At 40.2% G+C, this 14,607-nt stretch overlaps 1 protein-coding gene across 1 annotated transcript in view; it reads left to right on the top strand.

Moving 5' to 3' along the window:
* The first annotated feature begins 1,155 nt into the window (after positions 1-1,155).
* Positions 1,156-14,607, top strand: part of LOC111864256 (serine/arginine repetitive matrix protein 2) — a 389,125-nt gene continuing 375,673 nt past the window's right edge. The window contains exon 1 of the mRNA XM_023851362.2: positions 1,156-1,391. The gene's annotated coding sequence lies outside the window, so the exon portion shown is untranslated. The remainder of the gene's footprint in view (positions 1,392-14,607) is intronic.

The raw sequence follows: 14,607 nt of genomic DNA, 5'->3' as shown, positions 1-14,607 counted from the left end.
AAAAAAAAAAAAAAATTCAAAATCGAAATAATACGGGAATATATCAAACAATAATGTCACAGATTAAAATTATTTGTATCTGCGTTGTTAAACAGTTACAACAACTATAGGGTGGTCCGTAAAATTGTTCTCAAAGGGATCTAAAGTAAGTTTTATGCATAAGTTCTGGCTGTTTCTCCCTTTCAAAAATATTCTGACGGCGGCCATGAACGCTTAGTATATTAATTTCAAGGAAAAAAAATCTTTCTTCTATTTTCTCTTCTTTACGCTGTATGTAAAGGATCTCTTCATTCCTTCCTGAGATGAATTAGGCCACGACCACTTCCTAAAAATTTTTACATTCTATACAATATGAAGAAACCTAATGGGCTTGAGGCGATATTTAATGCTGCGGTCTTGAAAACTGTGAAATCATATATTTTCGTAGGTAATTACAGGAGGTAGATGTTGCTTCCATTTCCAGGGAAGAGAAAGTTTAGAAATAGTTAATATTAAAATCAAATAAATACCCATATATAATAATCCGTTACCCTCATTTAGCCCTGAGTTTAATATAAAGATATATTTCCACGTCCCCTATATGCACTCAAGTTTAATATTGTACTTATAGAGCAGTGATAGCTCAGTCGACATACAGACGGACTATGGGCTAAACGTGCAGGGTTCGATTCTCATCAGTGGCAAGGGACATTTCTCTCCTCCACAGAGTCCAGACACGCTATTGTGTCCACCCAATATTTTATGCAACAGTTATACGGAGCTATTTCTCCAAAGGTAAAGCGGCAGAAGCTTGAAGCTGACAACTCACCTTCATATAGTGACAAAGTCAAGAATAGTGGAGCTATACCTCTACTCCCCAATATGTCTTCATGGCGTGATGCTTAATTATTTAAACACAGGGAGAGTTTTACATTACCTTTCCTTCCTTGAGCAATTTTTTTAATGAAAACTGACATATTTTAGAGGTTCAAAGTGTCCGCTTCAATTGTCTTTTCTCCTTGGGCAGACGTGGCAGTCCCTTCTCTCCACTTCGTTTCTCTAGTCCTTGAATACCGATAACTGTCGATCATCTTCCGAGTGCTTCCGACTGTAGCTCGACAAATGAATATCGCGGTAGAATTTGGCGGTTGGAAGCAGTGAGTGACAGTTTCGTTAAGATATCTATTTCTAGCAGTGTTAATAGTAGCGAAATTGTTACGAATCTTATACTAAAATGTGTGGATTTATATATAGTTTGTTGTTTTTTATTGCGTGTGCCTTAAAGACGCTGCAGTGGAACCCCTAACCGTGTAATCTGTGACCTTGATTCGGTGAACAGAAGATGATACAATTCGTTCCGCCCATAGACCTTACAAACGGTCACCACCGTGACCCTGAAGCCTGCAGAGAAGGTAGGAACACGACGTAAAGATTATAATGTGCGATGTATAGTTGCAGCCATTGATCAAAACCTGATTCAGGGGGAAATTAAGTGAATATTTAACTCGGGTAATGTTTGCTACGGCATGCCCTGTTTTCGCTAGCTCGGAAGCCGGGATCGTGGGTTCGAATCCTACTCAGGGCATGGATTTTTGTGTGCGTTTTTTTGTGTTTGTGTACAGGTAGAGGCCTTGCAACGAGCTGATCACCCGCCCAAGGAGTCCTACCGTATGTCTAACATCTAGGAAAACTGAAGTGAACGGAGAAATTCATGGAGGTAGGCCTAGGCCCACTGGGGCTGTAGTGCCAAGTAAAAAAAATGCTTGCTACAATTCAGTCCAGAACCTTTTGTTTTCTCGTCTGTAGTCCAAAAACATAAAAATTAGAATATACAAAACTATAATTCTACCAGAGGTTCTGTATGGGTGCGAAAATTGGTCTCTGATATTAAGGGAGGAGACTGAGGTGTTTGAAAATAGGGTGTTGTGGAGAATATTTGGACCCAAGAGAGATGTATTGAGAACAGGTTGTGTAAAACTGCATAATAAGGAGCTTCATAACTTGTACCCTTCTCCCAGTATAATTATAATGATCAAGTCAAGGAGGATGAGGTGGGCAGGGCATGTAGCATGAATAGGGGAGAAGAGGAATGCATATAGGGCATTGGAGGGAAAGTCAGAAGGAAAGAGACCACTGGGAAGACCAAGACGTAGGTGGGTGGACAATATTAAAATGGATCTTAGAGAAATAAGATGGGATGGTATTGATTGGATTGATCTGGCTCAGGATAGGTACCAGTGGAGGGCTCTTGTGAACACGGTAATGAACCTTCGGGTTCCATAAAATGTTGGGAAATTTTTGAGTAGATGCAGAATTGGCTGCTCATCCAGAAGGCTTTTGGGATGTGACATTGTTTAGTTTGGTAAATAGGTACCAGTCTTTCGGAGGAGCCTGCTGCTTCCTCCTTCAGGAGAGCCTTCCCTGGAGGAAGCTGAAGTATATTTCACCAAAATATTAGTAACAATCTACAATACTGAAATACATAATTTTTGGGCGAGTATCCTGAAGGTAGAAACAGGAGGCTTCTCCGAAACGTTTGTAACGATATATCAGATTACACGGCGTCACATATTGGTAGGCTATCCTGAAGATGAACAAAGTACTATCCTCTGACATAGGCCGCGCCATAGCTCAAGCGGTTAGTCGCTGGCTTTCTCACCGCGGCGGCCCGTATTCGATCCCGGGTCTGGTCAAGTGGGATTTATGGTGGACAAAGTGGCGCTGCGGCAAATTTTCTCCGAGTACTTCGGTTTCCCCTGCCAATCTTCATTCCACCAATTGCTCCACAATCACCCTCTCCTATCATCTGGGGCTGGTACAATAGACCAGAAGTGGCCGCAGTACAAGGCACCTAGTCCCACCCCACTAGCAATAAAAAAATCCTCCGACATATTAATAATAATAAACCAGACTACGTTGTTTCATATTAGGGCAGATTGTCCTGATGATGGAACTAATACATTCCTACGAAACGTTTTTAAAGATCTAACAGACTGCACGGCGTAATATCCCAGAGGACAGTAAACTATATAGTAACTGTAAGTATCTCAAATCACATAAAAGAGGCTGTATCAAAACTGAGTTAAGTCTGCTGTCTACATTTAAGGAAAATCAGGCTGAAATTAATAATTTGATCAGAATCCTTCATGAGATGCTAATTGATTCTTAGTTAATTAAATTAACAGTATTCAAAGATACCCGCAGTTTCATCATTGTGCTCACAACAGACAACCACTAGTCCTAACCTGTGCCAGATGAATCCAATCAACACCACACCACTCCATCTTAATTATTTAAGATTAAATTTAATATTACCCTCCCATCAACTGCTAGATCTTCTAAATGTTCTTTTCATTAAAACAGTAGGCTTATGATATTATATCAGTGTGCATGTTATTGTAATAATATTTAAAATCTGTTAATGGATTTTCTTGATGAGTGATATGAACATCATGCCATTCTTCTTAAAGACTTCAGCTTCTGAAATCCTCATCCTTACTTGTTACCCTGTACAAATAAGAATTATTTCAGTAAACTTCCGCATACAACCCTGAGGAATAAATTCACATATAACAGGGCCACAGGAAATTTGAATATAATTGTGTGCCTTAAATAGCTCAGTTGATACGGTGACTAGGGAACGGGCTGTGCGAGCAGGAAATCCGGATTCGATTTCCAGCAGAAGGAAGAAATTCTTCTTTTTTTACAGAGTCTAACCCGGCTTTGGTGTCCTCGCAACCTCCTGTATAAAGGGTATAAGGTCCTCTTTCCCCGGGGTTAAACCGAACGGGTCCTGAACCTGACCAATAAGCCCCATCTATTGCAGGGGTTAAGAACATATGGGACTATACTTCTGCTTCCCCTTAAGTCTTATGGTGATTTACCAAGCACATGGATAATTTTACCATTTTATACCATCATATAGTATAAAGTGAAAAAGACATAAATTCACCTGAGTGCAAAAGTGCGCTATGTGTATCAATATGAATTTTCTGGAAACTGAATTTGACGTCAAGGAACCAACCGCAGTTTAAATATGACTTGGAAAAAAAACTCGTTCGGAAATCTCATATTTGTAAGTAAAGTAAGCCTATAGGAGGGGCGCGCCATAGCTCAAGCGGTTAGTCGCTGGCTACACACCGTGGCGGCCCGGGTTCAATCCCGGGTCAGTTCAAGTGGGATTTGTGGTGAATAAAGTGGCGCTGGGGCCGGTTTTTCTCCCAGTACTTCAGTTTCCCCTGCCAATCTTCATTCCACCAAATTCTCCATCATCATAATCACCCAGGGCAGGCTACAATAGGCGAATCAGTGGCCGTCGTGCCGAGTGAACCCAGTTGGACTCCACTCTCCCCCCCCACCCCCACTAAGTGAATTAAAAAAAAAAGCCTACAGGAGTAGGTGAAAAGAGCGCAACAAAATGCAAATGATAACAGCAACGTGTTATCTCACTTTTATCCAAAAATAAATATAGAACGCTTCAATCTCACATGACAACATATGTTCACTTCATGTACTAACACACAAGAATTTAAGTGGACAATAAAATCACCTGCCAGCACGGCGCTAGTACATGTTATTTTACAAATGAAATGAAACCTTCTGTATTCAGTACCATTAAGGTTATTATTACACGAAATATTACTGTTCTGTAAGCTTTAATCTCAGAGCCGTTAAAGCTTTAGTTATCCCAGCACCGTGAAAGAGGGTAATGGATAATACAAAATTAATAATTTATAAATTAGTAGCGTAGTTCAGAAGACGAACCCTTACGTACTTACTTACTTACTCATGGAGCTGAGCCCTTCTGGAGGAGCCGCCAATTCTGCAGCAATTCAAGAATTTCCCAGCATTTTATAGAACCAGAAGGTTCATTACCGTGTTCGCAAGTGCCCTCCACTGGTCCCTGTCCTGAGCCAGATCAATCGAATCAATACCATCCCATCCTATCTCTCTAAGATCCATTATAATATTTTCCAACCCTACCGAAACAAAATCTGAATTTGAGAGTTTGGAGTAACAGTTATATTTTCATTTAATTTTTCTCGAAAATATTGTCACAGCTGCACACCTATTTTATCAATATATTGTTAAGCAAGGCAGTACAGCTTTGTTACCTCCGTTCACTTAAATAGTCAACTGTACACATAAGTGAAGGTGAGTTAAGTGTCACTGTACAGTTAAGTGAACTTCATACAAAATTTTGTCCAATATTCTTCTCTCAAGGTTTTATCCATACATAGATAAAATTATTGAAGATCATCAGTGTGGGTTTCGACGTTCAGATATTTGGGAACAAGNAAAAAGTATAAGAACTCTGCAAGCGACAAGACCGTGAGAACGGTAAAAGCAGACTGCTTTCTTCAAATCAAAACCTGATTGAGGAGAAAATTAAGAGGATAGTGAACTCGGGTAATGCTTCTACCATTCAGTCCAGAGCCTTTTGTTTTCTCGTCTGCTGTCTAAAAACATAAAAATTAGAATATACAAAACTATAATTTTGCCTGTGGTTCTGTATGGGTGTGAAACTTGGTCTCTGACATTAATGGAGAAACACAGACTGAGGGTGTTTGAGAACAGGGTGCTCAGGAGAATACTTGGACGAAGAGAGATGAAGTGAGAGGAGTTTGGGAAAAACTGCATAATGAGGAGCTTCGTAACTTGTACTCCTCTCCAAGTATAATTAGAATGATCAATTCAAGGAGGATGAGATGGGCAGGGCATTAAGCACGAATGGGGGAGAAGGGGATTGCATATAGTATATTGGAGGGAAAGCCAGAAGGAAGGAGACCACTATGAAGACCAAGATATAGGTGGGTGTACAATATTAAAATGGATCTTGAGATATGGGATTGGAAGGTGTGGGTTGTATTGATGTGGTTCAGGATAGGGACCAGTGGAGGGCTTTTGTGAACACAGTAATGAACCTTCTGGTTCCATAAAATGCTGGGAATTTCTTGAGTAGCTGTACAATTGTCATCTTTTTAAGAAGGGCGAGGCTGCATGAGTGCGTGAGTGAGTGTGTGTACAATTAAGCATATTTTAGCCAAGTCACTACTGTTCAGTACGTCCTCAGTCTACGAAGTAAAAGTTCAGCTCACTTTCTCTCTTTCTCTGCACCTTCTTTCATTACTTCCTCTCCTCTATTTCCTCCATCCAATATTTCCTTATTTCCCTGTTATTTTTCCGAGTTTCTCTGTGAATACAATTTTGGCACTATTTTGGTACTAATAACATATAAATGAAGACCATTAACTTTTCCAAACCTGTTACTCGAATGTGTCAATGTATACTGTCATGTTCACGCCTGCAGGTGTTCCCACAAACCACGGGCATCCTGGACGAGATCTATAGTTGGATAATAATGTTGATGATAGACATACGCCAGTTTTGCACGCGATTGACTGTGATGACCCACCATACTTCTAGTACGTAGCAAGTTTTAGGGCTGATGCATAAAACATAGCATTGTTTGTGAGGGAAATTTATCGTCTTAATGTTCTATTTCCCGGCTGAGGGAAGATTTACATGTCAGTCTGGCCCGAAACCAGGCTGCAGAATTAGTCGTAATCCCCAAATCCTAACCTAAATAGTGTCTTCTTGGCTTATTAACATGTGGCCCCCACAATCTTCATGTGTGTCGCTAAGCGCATGTCACGTTTGGAAGAAGCGTTTTGTTGTTGTTGTTCTTAAATTTTATTCCTCGCCAAATATTAATTTTCTGTGTTTAAAACAACCCTGAGGGCACATCATGCAGTCAGTTTGCAAAATTACGAAAGGACAGTCCTGTGTAGATTCTAAAAGGTTTATGGCGAAGTTGTATAACACTCAGAATTACTGGGTTTTTGGACTTTGTCCATCGTCTGGTATTTTAAAAACTAAAGAACATAACGTTTCGGGAACTGGATCTGTTTCCATCCTCAGGTTTGGAGGAGACAGCTAGTCTGTTGGATCCCTTAGGAAGAGCTAACCACAATCACTGGACAACCCACGTCAGTATAACTAGTGCTACATAAATCCTTATATCAGGCTTTGCCAGAGGGAAATAACAGGAAAATATGAAATAAAAATTGTGACAGAGCATATACAGACCTGGGCCGGTCACGGTAGCCGAGCGGTCTAAGGCATGCACTGTCTTCGCTCGCTCGGAAACCGAGATCGTGGGTTCGAATCCCACTCAGGGCATGGATGTTTAGTGTGTGTGTGTGTGTGTGTGTGTGTGTGCGCGTTTTTCTGTGTTTGTGTACAGGTAGAGGCCTTGCGACGAGCTGATCACTCGCCCAAGGAGTCCTACCGTATGTGTAAGATCTAGAAAAACCGAAGCGAACGGAGTTCATGGAGGTAGGCCTAGGCCCACTGGGACTGTAGTGTCAAGGAAAAAAATATACAGACCTGAAACCAAGATAGTAAGGGGGGTGAAAATTATACTTAACAGACCTATCCACCAAACCCACTCCATCAAAATTTGGTTTGTTGGTTAAGTTTTTTACATAAAATTTTAATTTCCTATTCTATCTCAGGCTTAGTTCTGTGCAAGCTTTATCATAATTTTGGTTTCATATTTTCTTGTTATCGCCCTCTCACAAAGCCTGGGCTCAGGTATTTATATAGCTGTAATGAAACTCACGTGGGTTGCCAGTGTTTGAGGTTCACGTTCTTATGCAGCAGATGGAAAGGCAAAACCTTTTCAACTGAATCATAGCAACATTCCCTTAATTTAATCTGCTCTTAATTTGTTCATAGAGGCAGTTTCGGTTTGTAAGTGTCGTCCTGAAGCATTTTAACTTCGTCACATTTTCAAGGGATGTATTTTTATGATAAGAGGCGATGGAACTCGGGTAATGCTTGCTACCGTTCAGTCCAGAGCCTTTTGTCTTCTCGTCTGCTGTCCAAGAACATAAAATTTAAAATATACAAAACTATAATTTTGCCTGTGGTTTTGTATGGGTATGGAATTTGGTCTCTATTATTAAGGGAGGAACATAGACTGAGGGTGTTTGAGAACAAGGTGTTGAGGAGAATGTTTGGACCAAAGAGAGATGAAGTGACAGGAGGTTGGAGAAAACTGCATAATGAAGAGCTTCATTCTCCGAGTATAATTAGAATGATCAAGTCAAGGAGGATGAGGTGGTAGGGAATGTAGCAATAATGGGGTAGAGGAGAAACGCATATGTGATATTGTTGGGAAAGCCAGAAGGAAAGAGACCACTGGGAAGACCAAGGCGTAGGTGGGTGGACAATATTAAAATGGATATTACAAAGATAGAATGGGATGGATTGGATTGATGTGGCTCAGGGTATGGACTAGTGGAGGGCTCTTGTGAACACGGTAATGAACCTTCGGGTTCCATAAAATGCTGGAAAATTCTTGAGTAGCTGCAGAATTTGCAGCTCCTCCAGAAGGGACTCAGCTCCATGAGTGAGTGCGTGAGTGTAATTCTATCCTCTACTCTAGCGGCGAGACATAAAATTGTACATTTATTAATCATTTTTTAATATTATTCTCTAATTTTCACTTACGTCTCCTAAAGAGTCCCTTCCTTTGGATTTTAAGCATGAACTGGAGAGGAAGGAATAAATGAAAATGGAAAGGTAGAAGGAAAAAGAAAGCAATGAAAGTGTGAGGAAAATGCTGCCCCAATTTTCATTTCATCTGCGAAGAGCCTCGCGTGGACTACTTTGGCATTTAACTCGCAGCTTTGGCATATCGACCAGCGTGCTCTATTAGTTGTTCAAAGGGCAGGTGGAACCACGACGTGTGTGTACCACCTACTTACCACAGCGTTCAATACTTCGGTAATTAGCCTACGCACAGTGTATTTATGGGCTCAGTTCTGAATAAAGACAGGAACTCCTGTAACTCAGTAACGCGACACGTTGCCGGCTGTATAACTGGGATTTGATTCCCGACAGGGACACAATACGTAGGTCTATTTATCTTCAGTGCCGAGTCCAGAACATCTCTCTTACAGTCTAGATTCTTATAAAATGTGTACCGGTGGCTCTTCTGCAGATTTATAGGACGTAGTGTGAAGCTGAACAGTAACCATCTACAAGAATATATGGGGCTTGATCTCCACTTCCTCTCTTTCCTTTTAAGCCATCATTCTTGGCTTCAGCGATAACTTTAACATTTTTTTAGAATGAACATAAGTACACATATGTATATGTGGAGAGTGTTGTCGGGGTTTCGAAGGTACATTCTGCCTCCATCTTCAAGAATTAAGTGCTTATGGTGAGTAAATATTCATGCATACATACGTTTTATTTCAGCAGACCAGTGTTTGGAAGGATAGTAGCCAAAGTATTTGTCTTGGGCTAAAATCTATTTACAGATCAACATTTATTCACTGTACTCCGACCCTGAAGATGGAGGAAAGATTTACTTCCGAAACGTCGACAATACTACCCACATCCATATGGTGCAGAGATCCGATAATAGAATCAACGTCAGCATCTATACGCCTAACACAAAATGACCGTTAGTTGTAACAGAGGTACTGTGAGTTTTCTGGAAGGTAGATATAAATTATTTTCATGTCTGGAAGAAAATTAACAAAAGTGGGCTCGTAAGATCAATATACCCTCTGAGTGTGTAAGTATCCCCCCTAACAAATTTCGAATATCTGAACCGATCTTTATAAAATTTTTACATTGTACTACCTGAGGTTATCTGAACGGCATAATTAATGAGTCCCTCCCGTTAGAAATATCCATCCTGCAAATTCTTAATTTGGGGGGCAATAACCTTAATATCATCACCTGTATGAATAATTATAGAAGGGTTTAGGATTGGTGATTCGATTTATTGACCACTTATACACTCACGACTCGCGACTACACTTTATAGATCTCTGACACACACTGTCTAGTGCTCTCAGTCTATTATATTCTCCACTAATCGTTTCCTGGCAACGAATTTTAACACAGGAACTATAACAGTCTCACTGAATTATATCAAATATCACATCTAAAGTCTTCTCTTCACATCCCCACTCTTACAACTAACTCTTTTCTTCACAGCCTCCCCTACAGAACTGAACTATCAGAAGCTTTAACCCTTGCACCGGCACCAACCACGTAGAAACACCCCTTTTCCATTGTTACAGTCCAACTGTTGCATTATTAAGAATCTGCTGCCTAGCAACGGGAACGTGTTTACCGATCCGTTACCCAGAAACGGTCGTTATTTAGAGAGTTATCATTAAGATACGGGACTATACGCCACAATATTACGTACTTGATTGCCTAAAGTTTCGGCCACACAGAGCGCTACGTACGCTATGTTCGCTATACGAACAGAAAAAAATATCTTCCTTTATTGCCAATGTGACTGGCCACACAGACTTCCGTACGCTACGTACGCTATGTTCCCTATGTTAGCTGCGTCGCAGAGTGTACACAGCGTACGTAGCATACGTAGCGAACATAGCGTAGCGCTCTGTGTGGCCGAACCTTAAATCAATCGTCGTGAAACTAACGCCATTTCAGCAACCTGCTTCATACATCTCTCCCATCAGTAACACCAACACTGAAGCTTTTCTAATTGTATTGTTTTAATTCATTACGCATGCGTAATAAAGTATTATTTCAGATATCGAATTGTAAGGCAAGGAAAGTAGACGCTTAGTTATTCCCAGAGCTTCTCGTTTTCAGATGTGAACAATTTTTTCTAATATTAATTCGATATGTGATGTGTATTTAGATACGAAATTACACAGTTTACGTGCAGAGCAGTGCAGGACAGTATTTCAGGCCTCTCCTATTTGAGTCATAGTCAAAGTCAAACTTACGTGACGAACGACGGCCAGTCGGCCAGTCTGTCTTGCTGCCAAGCCCTCATCTTAGACCAAGGATTAGATTATTATTATCTTCTTATTTCCTGCTGGTTTCTTGGCTTACTCTTTGAACCTGAATTTGGAGGAAGTGTTTCTTCGAAACGTCGGTTAAATTCTAGCGGAATACATGGCGTCAGATGAGATATCGGAGTGAGAGCAGCAAGTCCAGCTGTGAATTAATATAGACTTGCGCACCATCACTGAGTTGCTTAAAATGCATGAACCCAGAAAAGAACCCTAATATACGATACAGTCTAAGAGAAAACTGTTGCCTCCAGCTGGTAAATTCGAAACGCTGGGAAAACTTGTTAAATTTTCACTGTTCAATTATCATATATTACACAAGTCGCAATTTTAACTTTGTAAAACGAAATTTTGGAATATATAACGGTTTCTATGGCAACATGTGCAGGCAACTGTTGTTATTTCCACGCAGTAATGCCGGCCATGAGATGTGGCTGACTACGACGATGTAAGGTTGACTTAATAACGTCAAATAGTAAAATGATTAATGAATGTTAAAAAGGATTTTTAAAGGAAGCGATCGTTACCTTATCAGGCTCGATACCAGGATTTTCCTCAGGAGAGAAGAAAACCAAGAAAAGCTGATTCGTTTTAGGCTGTGTCCCGTCGAGGTTCGAACAGAGCACAACACTAAGGGCGGCCGCACACCAACTGCGTCAAGACAAGCGTCAAGACATGAGGTAAAAGACACAGTCTTGCTTCATTCGTGATTAGTCAGTATGAAGCTGACGTCAGCATCGTGACTCAGACCCGTGTGCGGCGGTCTTCATAATCTGATTCGTTTCAACTGTGCTCATTTCTTTGAGTCATCTTGCATACATTGTGTCTTGACTGTTACATGTCTTGACGTATGCCGGTGTGCGGCCTACCTAAGTAGGATTTTAGATTCTGACAGAGATCTTTGTGAAAGGTATTATCTCGTGGGATATAATCCCGTGCAGTCTGTTGAAAATCATCCGATATTTCGAAGGAAGATATCGCCTACTTCTTCAGGTTTCATTAAACCGAATATCCCGAGGATGAAGGCGTAATGTCGGTTGACTTACAACAATTACATGACGTCATGTCACAGAAGATAGTGCTCTTCACTGCTTATCATCTGTCTACATTACATTTCAGTGTACGCTATACGTTGTGTAGGCAACCTTGCGGAAGGTAACTCCCGTGTTCAACGAGATCTTCGATATATTGATTTTTTCTCCCTTGTGTGTTGAAAATACTGTGACATATGGGCCGTTATTAGGAAATGAACTGGCAGGTACGTTGCCAAGGAGGGACTGATTGTTGGAAACCAACTGGTTGCAGAAAACGGTATCCGTGGATAACGAAACTGACTCTTAAAAAAAAACCTTTGCTTCAGAATGAATACACGGTTTCCTAGGCAACGTATTCACCAAAAGCTGAATGGAACCTTCGAGGCGCTGATCTCTATTCGATTCCCTGAAAGTTATAAAAGGAAGTTCATTCGTGAATTCAAGACAGCCAGAAATTTATTCGCAAGAGGATTCAAGAAGGCAGTTCAGTAGTTGAAGCAGACGTTACAGACTCTGTGTGTTATAGGTACAATAATCTTTAGAGTGTTATAATTAATTGTAGTTACCACTTGTGAATATCCAATAAAACTGTTCATCTAATCCAGAACCCATTATTATTAGTCACTCCAACCAGGAATACGCGACAAACAATAATCTAGTATTTTTCTAATGGTGATCTAACGATCTAAATTACTGTCTGATTTCGAAGCATCCTAAAATGTTTTGGACACAGTAGAGTCTGTCTTTCTTCTATCAAAATTACGCTGTATATTAAGGGGTTACTGAAGCTGTACTACGCCTTACTCTTAGTCTATAGCTATCCTGTTTGAGTGCTGGTCGTATTATGAGCCTATACTGATAGGAGATTGGTGGTTTCTCTCAGTGTCTCCATATCAATGTTGCATCAAAATTTTTTCTTTAATTTTTCCCCATTATCATGCCATACACGATAAATAACTTCTGTGTCCACCGACGTTGTTAATAAAAATGTGAAAGAAATTTTGTTTGATGAAATTACATTCATAAATCAGCCACAGGTAATCCTAATGCACTGCAAAAAAACGCCCTAGTGAAGTGTATTTATTATGCTTCACTCCTGAGGACGCGCTTTCCAATCCAGACAATGATAGCCTTGACATTACATTTTAGTTAAGGAAATGTATCCATCAAGTAAAATGTGTTAAATTAATAATTTGGATTTAATTACTTTCATAGCAGATTAGTTTATTTTAGTGCTCATTGTCCCTAGCAAACTTTTATCCTTGTTACATTTATCAAACACTTGTTCCTGTTTTAGTGTTGAGACCCATAATAATCTTGGTCCTGCCTAGTATTCATTGGACCCACTAAGTTCTCATTCTTCTATCTGTGTTAATTGGACGAATGAAAAACTTGTTCTTGCTGTAGTGTTCATTGGACCGATGAAATCTTGTACCTATGTAGAATTCATTGGATTAGCCACACACTTCTTTCTCCTTTAGCGATCATTGAACCCATGGAACAATTATGCCTGTTAATGTGTTCAATGGACCTATGAAACCCTTGTTCCTATTCTTGGGTTCGTTGGACATGAAACGCTTCTTCCTACAGTTGTGTTTATTGGACCCATGGAACACTTGTTCCTGCTCTTGTATTTATTGGACTCATGAAACAATTTTGCCTGTTGCTGTGTTCATTTTACCTATGAAACACTTGTTCCTACTCTTGTGTTCATTGGGCCATGAAACACTTGTTACTACTTTTGTGTTCATTGGACCATGAAACACTTTTTACTACTCTTGTGTTCATTGGACCATGAAACGCTTCTTGTATTTCTTGGATCATAAAACATTTGTCTACTCTTGTATTTATTGGACCCGTGAAACCCTTGTTCTTAGTCTTGTGTTCCTTGAACTCATGAAATACTTGTACTTATTTCTATGCGCATTAAACCCATGAAATATTTGTTCCTACTCTTGTGTTAATTGGACCATGAAACACTTTTCCTACTCTTGTATTCCTTGGATCATGAAACATTTGTCTACTCTTGTATTTATTAGACCCGTGAAACCCTTGTCCTTATTCTTGTGTTCCTTGAACCAATGAAACAATTGTACTTATTACTTTGCGCATTAAACCCATGAAACCTTTGTTCCTGCTGTTGTGATCGTGGTGTCCATTAACTTGTTCCTTCTCTTGTGTTCATTGAACCCCACGAAACACTTGTTCTGTCATTTCCCATCTCCTTAACATGAGGCTGACTCAGTTTGCATGAGTTGATATCCCTGTGTAGACGAGTTTATCGACCATTGCCCCTAGAGTTACCATGGTTACAGGCGGAAGATAAGCCTTCTCTCGTAACGGAAGAAGCATCCCAAATTCAATTCCAAAAACTGCCCTTAGCGACAATATCGCATCCCGCCTCACCCCAGCTCTAAATGAAGTTCTTGAGAACTTCGAACCGGTTATCCTTTTCATTCTGTTCTGCAGAGTGTTTTCTGTTACGTTTTTATAAGATCTCTTCGTAAGTGTATAATATTTACTTGGATATGCAGTTTTATCCATACCGCTTGCATATTTTTGTACGTTTACTTTTTATATCCATCCTAAGGCAAAGGTAAAGCTATCCCTGTAACAGGCCGTGGAGGAACACAGGGTTGTGAGACATCGAGGCTTTCACATTTTCTAAGACAATCGACTCACAGATGGCGGTAAAGCTGTCAGCCTCCCGCACCGGCCACCCTTTATCCCCTAGG

Source organism: Cryptotermes secundus, unplaced genomic scaffold, assembly GCF_002891405.2.
Source record: "Cryptotermes secundus unplaced genomic scaffold, Csec_1.0 scaffold29, whole genome shotgun sequence".
In the NCBI taxonomy this organism is placed as follows: domain Eukaryota; kingdom Metazoa; phylum Arthropoda; class Insecta; order Blattodea; family Kalotermitidae; genus Cryptotermes; species Cryptotermes secundus.
Note: the sequence above shows the minus strand (reverse complement) of the source record. Positions and strands in the feature narration are given on the sequence as shown.